This window comes from Alligator sinensis, unplaced genomic scaffold (assembly GCF_000455745.1).
Source record: "Alligator sinensis unplaced genomic scaffold, ASM45574v1 scaffold1108_1, whole genome shotgun sequence".
Taxonomy (NCBI): domain Eukaryota; kingdom Metazoa; phylum Chordata; order Crocodylia; family Alligatoridae; genus Alligator; species Alligator sinensis.
The window spans coordinates 1,650,305-1,664,772 of NW_005842256.1; positions in this window are offsets into that span (position 1 = coordinate 1,650,305).

The window sequence follows — 14,468 nt, forward strand, 5'->3', positions numbered from 1 at the left end:
TGTAACAGGGTGCCATCCCCAGAGGCATTCGAGAACACCTAGAGGCAACCCAAAGTCCCTTTTTATTTTGAATTAGTTCCTGGGAACAGATTCCCCTTCACTCGTCTGCCACATCTTAATGTTTCTTTGGGTTCTCAAAAGGGAGGCTGCCCCAGGGCATCCCAGATCTGGTCTGTGCTCTCAAAACACCTGGAGGTGAGGAGCTCCTGCCTTAAAGGCTACTTGAATGGCTCCATACCACCCCTTTCCCATGCCTCACAGGTGTTATGTGCATATTTTTCCTCCTGTTGGAGTCTCAGTCAACTTGGCTTCCACCCCTTTTTATGTAGCTAAGCCATCTAGGTTAGACCCAGTAAGAGAGCAATCTTACTCTCACCTCTGGACCCCTGCCCCTGCATATCTGTGCCCCTGTGGTACCAGGCTCTCTGGCCTCTGTAGCTACACCCCCATGGGTGCTAATGAGGTGTCTACCTCCCCTTTAGCCTCATCCACAAACCACTGGTTTAAAGTTACAACATACACACTGCATCCCTGGGTTATAACAAAGAAAAATAATAGAGGCAGTTAGCCTGCTTACCTATGGCTCCACATCTCTGGGTTTACTGTACCTGGTGCTCTCACCTGCAGGATTGTTTCTGTTTCCTGACACCTTCAGGAGCCCACACTTTACCACAACCTAGACTGACCCCACTTGGCTAGCTCAGCCCAGGACTTATATAGCTTTGGCCTGAGTTCTCACACAGTCATGTGACAGCCCCAGTCAGCTGACCAGTCTGCAGGGCTACCCTTTAACTCCTGCTCTGCTGGCAGGCTGTGCTCTGAAGACTCTGACCTTAAATCAGCTACTCTGCTTCCTGGTAATAGGATTAGGGTTCCCTGTTACACCCCTTTCTGTGAACTCAGAGGGTTTTTTTCTTATTTCTGCAGTGTGACCAAAGACAAGTGCATGGCTGCAGAGTGACCCAAGGTGGGAGGGGGAGGGGGCTCCAATTCACCCACCCCTCCTTTCAGCATGGGCTGGGGAGCCCCAAGAATGAGCTCCCTCTGCTGCCTTTCCCCTTCCCATTCTGAAAACAGTGAGCGCTTGCAGAGAACCCTGGCTGTTGCAATGGGAACCCCTCCCTCCGTGGAACCAACACTGAACTTTTGTTTAGTCTGGGGTAATGTTATAACTCAGAATGATTTGCAGAAATCGTCCTGAGTTACACCTGGGACTTGCACTTCTGTCTGCAACCACTGGCTCTAAATAGGAGTATTCAATGAAGGGCTGTACTCCACATCACATTTTAGCTGAGTTTGAAGAAGGTCTTCCATGCATGGGGAAGGCTAGGACCTGAGGCTGTCCCACTGTGTGTCAGACAAGGGTATAATGCTCCACCAAGGAATCAGCCCTTTTACCCTGGGTTCCCTTATGCTGTCTACCAGCTCCCATGCAGAGTCCTTCATAATTACTGGATGCATAAAATGAGAATACATCTTGGGTGGTTTTTTTTTTAAATTAATATTCTCTCCCCTTTGGAAAACAAAAAACAAAAAAACAGTTCTACTAGAAAACTTGCAAACACTGGATAAGATATGCAGTTTTTTCTGTTGTCCCAGCAAACCCCAAAGAGGCCCCAGAGAGCTATATAAAGCACTGCAAATACATAAAGGAAGAGACCTCCTAAGCTTGTGAGTGAGTTGGGAATTTTCCAGTGAAATATATCCACAGATAGAATTTTCCAAGGTAGAATTTCAGGCACAAAGAGAGTACAGACCCTCCACCAGGAACTAGCCCAATTCAGGGTTCAGGGTATCCACTTTAGCCATAAGAGGCCCAGCTTGTTCAAAATTGACAAGAGACTCAAACCTGGATTTTTCACATCCCACGTGGGTGCCCCAGCTACCATGCTAGTGGCTTTTGAGAGGTGGTGGTCATGGGGGGAGATCTCAGACATGAAAAAAATGTAAAGCTCTTTTTTTTAGTTTTTGTTTTTGTTCCAAAGTGGTTTAAAAACAAATATAAAAATCCTCAGCCTTTTTCACAAAATGAAAGTCTCATTGTCCAACCAGGTCTAGTGAAAACACATACCAAACAGTATGAAGTAAACATTTTATGAGCACTAAGTTTAGATCAATTCTGTTTTTTAACACAATTTTGATAAGAAAATAGATATTCTCCCATACTTATAAAAAGGAGAAAGGTCCCCCTCCCACCCTCCCACCCCCTGGCAAAAAAACTTTAATTTTAAAATATTTGTCTAAATTTTCTATAGTCAGTTTATAATTTTTTTGGTTAAAATATTATTTAAAAAGGCTTCTGTATAGCTGCTACAATGTCTTACTAGAATTATAGTTTAGGTACCTGTAGGTCACCTTCTCCTCTCCCAGGACTAGGTTCCCGGGTCAAACCACGTATCTGATGAAACACCTTCTGGAGATTGCAGGCAGTATGTCGTCATGAGATAATACTGACATGATATATCATAGAAAATGGACTACAACTGTAAAGCCAAGTCTATAGAGGAGAATGAGAGCAAAAGGCATCTGAACTACAAATTCCATGAGGCACCGTACCAGTACTGCAGAATCTCTACCTTTTGATTTTCCTTTGAAAGTACTAAGGGGTTTTGGGTGTTGGCTTTACAATGAAGAACTCCAAATTTTCCACGGAAAGTAAACAATTTTTGTAATAATTAAATTTAACTAAAAATCCAATTTAGGATCATAGTATTATAGGAAAGTAGGGCTGGAAGGGGCCTCAAAAGGTCTTCTAGAGTGCAGACAGAAGTGACTCAATCTGGCCACAGAAACCAGTCTATAGTCATGACAAAACACAAGTGCACAGCTGCAGATCACTTAAAAATAGCCAATTGGGTGAAAATCTGACCCTTGATTGCAGATGAAGACTTTTTAAAACATTATGTTTTCTTTAACTTCTGTCTTCCTGCCTGCCAGCCTCTGAGTTTTTTTCAGAATGGGAAGGAGGAAAGGGAGTGGAGGAAATTTAGTCTGGGATTTTTCCACCCCCATTGGAGGGTGGCAAGGGTGTACTGGAACTCCTCTGAGGTGGGAGGGCTCCAATTCACCCACCCCAATCTGCAGTGTCAGTGAGGGAACCCCTAAAATGAGGCTCCTCTGCTCCTGTTCCCCCTTCCCATTCTGAAACAGGGACAGGCTGGGAGGGATGAGGGGCTGTTGTTAGGGGAAACCAGCTTCTGGCTCCAGCCAGCAGCTAGATTCCTCTCCTCCCTGGAACCAACAGTGAACTTCTGTTTGGTTCAGGTGATGGTTGTAACTCAGAATGGTTCCTGAAAAGTGTTTTCAGTTCCAGTGGGGAGCTTCACTTCTGTCTGCTCCTTTAGTCCAGTCCACTGCTCAAGGTAGAATCATCCAAGCTAAACCATCCAATGTCAAGTGTCTGTCTAACCTGCTTTTGAAAATCCCCAGGATAGAGAATCTACAGCTTCTCTAGGTAGTCCATTCCAATGCTTAATCACCTTTATAGTAAAAAAGTTCCTCCTAATCTCAACCTAAATTTCCTCTGCTGCAACTTGAGGTCATTGTTCCTAGTTCTGTCCCCTACAGCCACAGAGAACAGTCCTTCTCTATCCTCTCTATAATTACCCTTCAGGCATTTGAAGACTTATCAAATACCTCGCTCCGTGCTCTCTTCTCCAACCTAAATAATCCTAGCTTTTACAGTCTCTCCTCATAAATCATGCTTCCCAGGCCTCTAATAAATGTTGTTGATGTCCACTGGATCCTTTCTAATCTGTCCACATCTTACCTGAAGTATGGGGCCCAAAACTGGACACAGTACTTCAGGTGAGGTCTCCCCAGTGCTGCATCAAGTAGAAGAATCTCTTCTTTTGATTTGCAAGTGACACTCCTGTTAATACAATCCAGTATACTGTTGGCCTTTTTCTGCAACAGAGCATACTGTTGGTTTATAGTCATCTTATAGTCTACTGTAACTCCCATGTCCTTTTCTGCAATATTGCAGTCTAGTCAGCCATTGCCCAAGCTGTATTTGTGCATGCAGTTGTTCTGTTCCAATTGCAAGACTTCACACTTGTCTTTGTTGAATTTCATTAACTGTCATGATCAGGACTCCTGGCTTTCTCTGGTAAAAAATCCCCAATTTTTGGATTAAAAAGGTAACCCAAAATTCACATTTTTCTGTGATTAAAATGAAAGACCACTATATATATGTGCATTAGTGACATTTTATTTTAATCACAGAAAAATGTGGATTTTGTGTTACTTTTTTATCTGAAAATTGGGCATTTTTTTAAATGAGAAAAAACCAGGAGCCCTGGTTTTCACTTTAATGTTGTCATAGAAAAAATTCAAACAGCTTTACAAGTAGCATCTAAAACATCTTCATTGGGCTTCTCTCTGTCTGGAATGAACTATTCTACAACCTAACTGAGATAATATGGCTTTGTTAAGAAAATAATAAAAAGGAGATAGAGGGTGCGTCTACACATTCATTAATACTCTGTACTTACTGCGCATTAAGTTTAGTATTTGTATAATCAACTACTAAATAAATGTTCAGGAACTGGCATTACTGTGCAGTAGTGCCAGCACATACCATTTTAGAGATGCTATTGTGCAGTAGCCTAATAATACTGTGTATATAAGCACTGTTTGTGCTGTGACACACTACTGCACAACATTATTAGGCTACTGCGCAGTTAGCATCTCATGTAGATGTGCCCAGAGTCTTTGATAATTATTAGTCTTAATTTTGTAGTGAATAACCAAGAGGACTGGAATCCTGTGGACACGCAAGTTTTTTCCCTTTGATTTAGAGGCGATCTGGAGATGTCAGGGAAGTGGATATTATATCTTTCTATTTAAAAATGTTTCACTACCTTTCTTTCTCCAAAGCACATTATGAGCACATGCTCTAACATAGGATGAAGTCCCCTTACACAGTTCAAGAGGCTACATTGTACAAGAGACCAATAATACTTGAACAACAAGGGCTTCCTAGAAATATAGAACCTTTGTATAATCGAAAATGGCATGTGAACGATATAGACAAGATTTCAAGCATGACACTGCCCTTCCTCAGGCCTCTCCTCTCAGAGATCTTGGGAAGGGTACTATGATACCAGACAACTTGCTGATATCTATCCTAACTGTGTAGTTGGTCCAATAAAAGTTATCACCCCCAATAATTTTTGCCTGTCACATATTTTCTGGATCATCTTGGCAATAACACCATCTCAACACTATATAAAATGGAGCTAGAACACTCAACAAAAACTCTTTTCAGAGACTGCAAAGAACTCAAAGATAAGAACTAGCTTCAGCCTATTGAATTATTCCTGTTTGTATATTTTAACTTATTAAGCTGCTATGGATAGATACGTTATACAGCTAAATAAAGGATTCAGCTGTGTAGATTTTCCATCAGGTCTAATTTTGATGTATTAAAGATTCCGCTTAATGTCTGAGTTAAATTTTCTAAACTTCCCTGTTGTGTATATACCTTATTAAACTACCTTATTAAACACCTCTACAGCTAACTCTTAATGGTTACAGCACACATTTCTAATATCTAAGCACCAAATTGGCACAAATGACAAAGAAACACATTGAAGGACCAATCATGACAAACTTCACTATGGTGTCCTACTATTGCTCTTTCCTTAACTTACTAAGAACAGTCTCCTTGGTGACCTCTAGATGGAGCCTATGCATGCTAACATAGACGTAATATATGTGTCTTCCTGATATTTCTGCTTAGTTTAATAGTTTATCCACTTAAAGTCCCATAAACTGGTCCAGAGATTGCAGAGAAGCCTTGCAAATGTTGTTTGGCAGTATCCAAAGCCAAGGGTACTCTAAATAAGTTTCGCCTTTCATAGCAAAACGGTGTTTCCAGATTATGATCATTCCCAATAGCCATATCTGCTCTCCATCCCTTTAACTCAGACAATGCCTTCCTTAGTGGATGTTCTGGAAAGTAACAAATTGCTAATAAAGGCACCACTACAATTCCACCTAATTTAGAGATTGCTGGTAAAATTGCACATTATGGAAGACATCACCTTGTTATAGGGCACCTTCTCCATTGCTAGTGATCCTGCAAGCCATCATCCCCCTTGACTCACCTGCCACACCTTGATGGGAGAAAAAAAATGGAAATATAGAGAAGGGAACAAATGGCTCATGTGTGACAGTAGGTGCTTGGTGTGTTGGTCTCTGTTGCAGGGCTCCACCACCCCTCATACTCTGTCCATGCCCAACCAAGCTTGTAGCACAGAGTCCTTACTCATCTGGCACCTGTAAACTTTACACCCAACCTATCTGTTCAGCGGGTCTATTTCACTTTCAACTCTCTGTTGTCTCTATCCCTCAATGGGGCCAGTCTTTTTAGGAGACAGTATTTGCTGGGTCCACCAGCAGTCCTTAAAGTGGGTCAGGTGCCCATTAAGCACCATCCCTCTCCTTCTTGTAATCCTTCTTGGCAGGGCTGCGGTAGGACAGTTTCACATTTCTCTCTCCCTCTCTTTCTTTATCTACAGTTGCCCCATTCACTCGATGACTCACTGCATCTGTCATTTCAATGCACTGTATCCATGCTTTGCAGCTATGCTGCCTCAGCCCCTGTATGTCTCAATTCTTTTAGTTATCTGTTTCCGCGCCTCTGTGTAGATTGATCACAAGCCTCTCAGTTGCTCAACTGCCCCCTCTCCAGGGCAGCAGCGTCCACCAGTGTTCCTTCTTTTGTAGGTCGTTCCAGCCAGTGCTACCAATTGGCTGCATCTCTCAAACAGGGGAAGCAGGAAGGCTTTGAATCAGCCAGCATGAGATGATATCATCAGAAGAGTTGATGGATTTTTGGAGGGGGCATAAGGCAAAATATATATGGATGCAGAGAAATTTAGATTTTAGGGTGTATCGCCAGCTTTTTATCTGAGAAAATTTGACAACTGTGGGGATATGAGTGCTGGGAGGTATGCTGTAGAAGGATAGGCTTATGGTCTTTGAACAATTAAAACCCAAGCTCAATCTTTATTTTTTCAAATGTGTTTGCAGCTAATGCAGGTATATTTTCAAATAATGCTATATCATATATTACAGTCTGACTGAGTTATTGAAAGAAGAAACTCATCAATAATGAGGAAATCATGTTTCATATATATATCTATTTGCTTTCCAGTGCTAGACATTTTCTGTGTTAGGAAGAATATTGCACTGTGAGGTGAAACTTTAGCTTGTAGTAGACCATAGTAAGTTGGAAATATACTGCAAACCTTTGCTCTGCCCTAGGTCTGAAGGGTTGGAATGCTGTAGTAGTTGTGATGGTCCAGGAAGTGTGTAAGAAACAAGGGTTTTGGGTGATATATTTTGGACCAACTGCATAGTTGGGAGGGAGGTTAGGCAAACTTTTTGTCAGGGCCTCTGGAAAATCACGCCTGCTGTGCCAAACACTAGCCATCATACCTGCCCCAGTCCCTGGCTAATGAGATTGCTTTAGTTTTCTGTGGAGGAGAGCAACTGGATTGGCTGCTGGAAACACTGCTTATCCCTTTTAAGCATACCTAAAACCTCAGGCTGCAGGAGTGCCTTAATATTGTCTCAGTCTGTTCTAGCAAGCCTCACATTCACTGCTCCTTTGGGTTTTCCTGGCTCCTGACTCAGCTTTGGCTTTTCCTGACTCTGACCTCAGATATTGCCTGGAATTAAGCATTGGCTCTCTCACCCCTAGTTTCTGCTCTTAGATTTTGCTTCTTGGATTTTGCCTCTTGATCATCCTGGAACTTGGTCTTCATATTCTCAGACCCTCTGACTTAGACCCTAGCCTGACATTCTGGTAAGCTGTGCTCTCACCCTGCTGACCTCTTAGCTGCTCCTAGTGGCTTGGCTTCTTATGTCCTGGCAGAACCCTTAAACTTTCAAGTGGAAAGCAAACAAAACCCCTTGCTTCTGATTCTTTAGGAAAGGCTAAAAGTGATTAAAATATAGGCAGACAATAGGATCATTGCTTTACACTGCAAAGGGATGCCTGATCTCTCTTCTCTCAGATGAAAGTCCTAACCATTACTCTGTAGAGTCTCCCCCTCTAGCACAATTAATATTTAATCATTCCATGAAAAATAGAACTGTTTCAAGAGGAGGGACTGAGAATCCCACCCCAGAATATGCTGTAGCCTGGGAGCTGAAGCATTCATCTACTGGGAGATGCAAATTCAAATGTTCTTAGATAGAAAAAGGAATGGAACATGGATCTTGCACATCCTGGCTCAAACTACTGAATCATTGGATAAAACATGGAAGTTGCAGCAACAGCAGTTTTGATTTCTGAAGTGCCCAATTCTGTATTTATCTTGTGGGGAATGCCTTGTGGATCAGGCCTGGCCAGCAGGTTGGTGAAGCAATTTGCTTGTGAACTGGGTTAGGCATGACTGGGCATGTCTACAGGAATTGCTGACTGTGCAGTAGCCAAAAAATACTGCACAGTAGCATATCATAGCACTGACAGTGCTAATACACTACTGCACAGTATTAGCTGGCTACCGCGCAATAACTTAGACATTTGGCAACACTACCTCACATTAACTCTGGTTACTGCACATTTATTTAGTATTTGCTAATACCAGTACTAAATTAATGCACAGTAGTGTCTCATGTAGATGTGCCCACTAGATACCTAGTTGTTCAGTACTGTGAGGATTTAGGTAGCTCTGAGCACCCCAGAAAGACATTTAGGTACACAGGGAACTGCACGGGTAAAACAAAGCACTTGCAGACTTTGGTAGCCCTAGGGTTAGACGAACTGAACAGTGTTGGGATTACACAAGAACATGCTCAGATATTATGGTGATGGGGGTCATAAACATGAAGGACTTAAGGAGGAGGCACAAAGAATAATGAGTTTTTTTTCTGGAAGATCATATTCCCATGTTTATTCTAGGTGGAACATTTCATCTTGCTTGTCTGTTTCTAGCTGTTCTCAGCCTCTAGAAGTCTCAGTTCCAGGCATCTTCAGAGCTAGCTTTCCTGGTGTAGAGTGAAGGTGAAGCTATTTTAAATTAATAGAAGGAAGATTGCTGCAGTTTGTTGTTGGCTAAAGTATAAGTCATTGAAGTCACTATTTCAAGCAGTAAGAAGATAGTAATTGTTTAAGGAAGGACACATACATAACTGTGGAACTTTGTGATTTAGGACCTCTGCACTCTGTTCTGGCTTTGCCTAAACCTTTGATAAATCACCCAGGCAAAAATTTTCAAATGTGGCCAGTAGGTTTTGCTGCTTGCAGTTTGGATGCTTAAGCTTAGACTTCTTACATGAGCATGATTTTCAGAAGTATTGAGCCCACACATCTTTCACTGGCTTCAGGTGGAACATTGGTTAATCAGAACATCTGAGAATTAGGCAATATTTGTTTAACACTGAGCATCTAAAAATTGAGGCAGCAGAACTAGTCAGAAATTCAAACCTGGGGCCAATATCAATATGTGACTCTGCCTCCTTCTCATACTTCTCCACCTAAATGTTTGGGTTGCTTTTCTCTGAAATCAGAGATTTTAGATCGATGGAGTGCTAGAATGGAACTCAGCATCCTGTGTGGAGTCATGCCAGTGCTGCAGAAAGACATTATTCTGCTCTGGGACAGGTACATCTGTAAACAGCCTCACACTGCATGTCCTTTTATTGCCTTTCATCTCACACTTAGGCTTCTGTCCAATGTGTTCCATGCTGTTACCAATAGGTTACTTCCAGTGCTCCTGCTTCCTAGTGTCACAACCCAGTGATTTTGGTGCCTCGGCATGGTGGAATTTTCCCGCCACATGAGAGCCTCTTGCAAAAGTAAAGGTTTTCTGTTGCAGCAGAAGAACCTCGGTGCAAGAGAGTTCCCGCCAATTTGCAGGATGCATTTCTTCTTTGCAGCACAGAAATGCATGGTGCAAAGAGTTCCCGCTATTCGAATGCAAATTTGTGTCCCGCTATTGGCCAGTGCTAAATTATTCACGCATGGCGGCTAGTAATTGGCTTGCTAGCCATTTAAAAATTTGTGCGACTTCCACCCAGGTCGAAGAACTTTGAGCACGCTGCAGAGTGCCTCTAAAGAGATCTGACTTGCGACTAGCTGATCGATAGACTGATCACCTATCGATCTTTCTTCCCGTCGCCGAGCGCAATCCCATATGTACCCTTTTCCCGCTGGCTTGATTTGCGGACGGATTAACTGGCTTGGGCCTCGCCAGCTGGAACAACTCACATAGTTGTTCAGATGACCGGACCATCTGCGTTGCAACTACAAGCGGCATAAGTAAACGTTTTTGCAACCATTAAACCTTGTCTGCCTCTCCATTCACCAGCCCGCCCTGACGAACGAGCAATTTCTAAATCACCTCGAGTCGGCTCTGGCCACCCAAGACACCTAGTTCTTTCTCTTTTTCACAGTAATTACCCTAAGTTAGTTTCTCCCTCCACCCCAATTTTTCAGGCAGCCTCTGATTTGATTCTATGCTTACATTTCTAACCTCTTTGGCGCACATTTGGCATTATCATGTTTCTGCCTTCCTCTGTATTCATTTTCAGATTCTGACATTACATTGCCAGCTGAAACAGACTCAACTGCTTTTGAGCATAGAGATAAGTATTGCCTTCCAACTCTTCATAGTGCAGAGTGCTCTCCAAGCCACTCCAGAATTATGGCATTCCATAATATTAACTGAATATTAATACTCTCCACTCTGCTTAGACATCTCTTGGAATCCAGTGTGCCTAGCCTCTGGTCTCCCACAAAAGCAATGGTATGGCCAGGCTGATCTCCTGAGAAATGGTGACATCACCAGGTAAAATCAGAAAGCCCGGATTTCCTTCTGAGTTTTCCACAGCAATCCCTCCCTCCAGATATTTCTCCCTGGCATTTACATACATGCATATACACATACACAAAAGTGGGCATCATTTGAGAATGGAAGGGGCCTCCTGGGCCATTGAGTTCCATGAGTGCATTCAAATGCAACTACTTACCCAAAGATTCCTAAAAGAGATGCTTCAGATCCTGACACACAACTACAAGGCAGAGACAGAAACATAGGGTGTCTATACATGTGCTCTGGGATGGGGCAGGAGGGGGAACTTTAATTAAAGCAGCTCTGAGAGGTGCTCTAATTAAAGTGCCTGCAGTGCCATGTGTATTCAGTGTCCTACGCTTCAAAATGATGGTGGGGGCACTTTAACTAAAGTACGTTCAACGATCTTGAGATGAAGCGCCTCTGCCACCATTTTAAAATGCAGGACGCTGAACACATGTGATGCTCAGGCTGCTGGAGCAAGCTAATTAGCATGCTTCAGCAGACTTGGAGCAGAAAAGATTAACTGAGTCTGCTCTGATGCATAGCTAAATAGCATGCATCAGAGCAGAGCTCCATCATGTGTATAGGTGCCCATTGGGAATACAGTACAACAGCAGCACAAAGAGGGGTGGGTAAGAGGGGGTTGTGCCTCAGGCACTGCCTGTTTGGCAGGGCACAAGAGTGGACTGGGGGCACTTCACACACTTGCCCCCTGCTCATCATATATAGTACTCTCCAGCTCCAGCAAGCTGTGGTGCAGCAGTGTGTTAGAGTGACTCTGGGAATTGTACTTCACCCCACTTTTTGCCACAAAAATCAGAAAGTTTTTTGCCTGATTGGCCAAAAGAGGCAAAAATTTCCATCTGCAGCAGTGAACTCTGCTGCTGCTCTACTGAATTCCAGTTCCTAGAGTGCTCTGCACACTATGACACACATTGCTGCACCACCATTGCTTGATGCTCTAAAGCTATAATGTACATGGTGAAGGGGAAGGGAGAACTGCTTTTGGTGCATTCTTGGTCATTTACACCTCTGCTCTGCAATATGACACTGGCAAAAGCAGGGGAGACATAGGCATTGCAGTTACCATTGCAACTACAGAAAAGTAATTAGTTAATACACATTCAGAGGATCCCAGGAAGAGGACCATGCCCCATGCTACAAAGAAAGGCAAAACCCTCCATAGTTTTTGTCAGTATGACCTAGTGGAAAAAATCCTTTCTGACTCCATATTTGGTGACTGGTATGATCTTGATGAAAGATCCTCTTGCCAAGAACCTCTGAGTTTTCTAGTTCCCAGCAAAAGTATCAGTACACTTCAATCCAAGACCCCAACATAATCTGTGGCCAATGTCAGTGCCTCAGAGAACGGCGGGAGGAAAAAAAAAAAGCAGAAGCCAACAGCTTTCAAAACTGAAAGAAAATTCCCTCCTTGCCTCTGCAGGCAACCAGCAAAAGCCTGAAGCAAAGTTGTCGGGCACATATCACATTGAAAGACAGATGCTTCTGTACCTCACCATGTAGATTCCACACATAGCACACTCTGCTTGTTGAACCAAGAGCTCCCTTTTCTATCAATACACTTGTGGGTTTCAATTTTAAAGTAGTATTTAATCCATGAATGTATTTGTAAAAAATTATTATATCCCGCTTAATTCCTCTTTTGAGGAGCTAAAGAAACGAACCTCCTTTAATATTATTTCATAATATAAGGTCATAATTCCATTAAACATATTAGAGGTCCTTCTCTGTTTAGTAGAACTCAGATATTTCACATGGCTGGTTTCTAACCTCTCTTGCCCTCCCCCCACCACAGAGATGAAACTTTGCAAAGTATCTGAGTGTACCTAGAATCATAGCAAACCACTTCATAGGATGAAATTTATTAGAGGAGTGGCGTCCTTTGGAGTAAAAGCTGTAGAAAACATCTGAGCAGTTCATTCTTAATTCAGAAACCTGCTGTGAATTAAGATGGCTGCAAACCACTCCATTATGAATGGGGTTCATACAGTATTGGTACTAGTGTAGATTCTAGGTTCTACCATATTGGTTCTAGTTTAAGTTAGTACTTTTGAATGTTGGTGACCAGAACTATACTCACATTTTAAATGAAGCCTTACCCAGGCCTTGTACAGTGATACTAACTTTTTTTTTTGTCTCTAAGGATGAAATCTTATCTAACATGCTCTCAAATTTTATTACGCTTTTTGCAGCCACATCATAGTAGTGATTCATGGCTATCGTAGGATCAGTCAATACATCCAGGTCCTTTTCTTCCTCACTTATGTCCAGTTTATAGGCCAAATTTTTTGTTATCAGTTCCTAAGTGCATAATTGCATTTTGTTTTATTAAACTTTATACCATTTCTAATGTTCCATCCCACAGGATGATTTAAATTGTCCTGCATAAAAAGCCAATCCTCATCTATATAGTGGCAATATCTCCTAATTTCATGTCATTTGCTATTTCATGACACAGATTTAGTTCCAGACCAAAACAAGAGGGAAATACCTTTTCTCTCTTGCTACGGAGAGTAGGATGCAGACCAATGGCTTGAAGTTGCAGCAAAGTAAGTTTAGATTGGGTATGAAGGAAACATTATTCACCGTCAGAATGAGAGGCAGTGGACTTGACAGTTTAGTGAAGCTGTTAGATGTCCATCACTGTAGGTGTTCAAGAAGAGGTTGGATGAGCATGGTTAGTGATGATTTAGGTATAGTCATGTCTATGTTATATACTATGTTATGTTTCTGAGCTTTGCTGGTTTGGGAAAGAATGTTTTTCCCCCCTCTTGCTGCTACACGTGGTTTTCTTTTTCACCTTCCTCAGAAGCATTGGGTGGTGGCTGCAGTGAAGTCTGGGGATTTTGACTGGGACATGGTAATGGCCTAGCCAGAGGTTCTGGCTAGATGGTTTTGTCCCTCTGCTTGGGAACAGAATGATCACCATATTTGTCATCAGGAAGGAATTTTACCCCATGGTCAGATCAGTACAGACTGTGGCAGGGTTTGCCTTGCTTTGGAGCAGCAGGCATGGCCCTCTTCCTTGGATCTCTTGAGCATATTTTAACTAACTTTGCAGCAACTAGATGTAGTCCCCCTGCTTTAGCTGTGGCAGGTTAGGGTGTTATTGTGTCAGGGTTAACAGTATAGTTTTGCTAAAAGGTTAGACAATGGATTTGTAGGGGATGGTTTGGATAGGGGTGACCCAGCTCTGGCAGGGTATTGGACTAGATGACCTAGGGAGGTCCCTTCCTGCCATACTTTTCTATAATTCTATGATTGTAATTTGGATAGGTCCTAAAACGGATCCCTGTAGAACACCTTTGGTAACTGCTTTCCAGTTCAATAGCTTAACTTTCAACATAAACTACTATGGTTTCCCTTTCACTAATTCCTTATCCATTAATCCCTTATTCATCACAAGAACAGCCCAGCCCAGACTGATGATGAGCAGAACAAATACCCAGGTAAGCAACAGGGGCCTGCGTAGTACTGAGATTAGGGGGCCAGTGCACACATCTTTAGGAGGCCTCAAATGCCTCTACACAAACGCTTGTAGTATGGGGAACAAGCAGGAGGAACTTACCCTCCTGCTAGCTGACACCGAGCCAGACATAGTGGGGCTCACAGAAACATGGTGGGACTCAACGCACA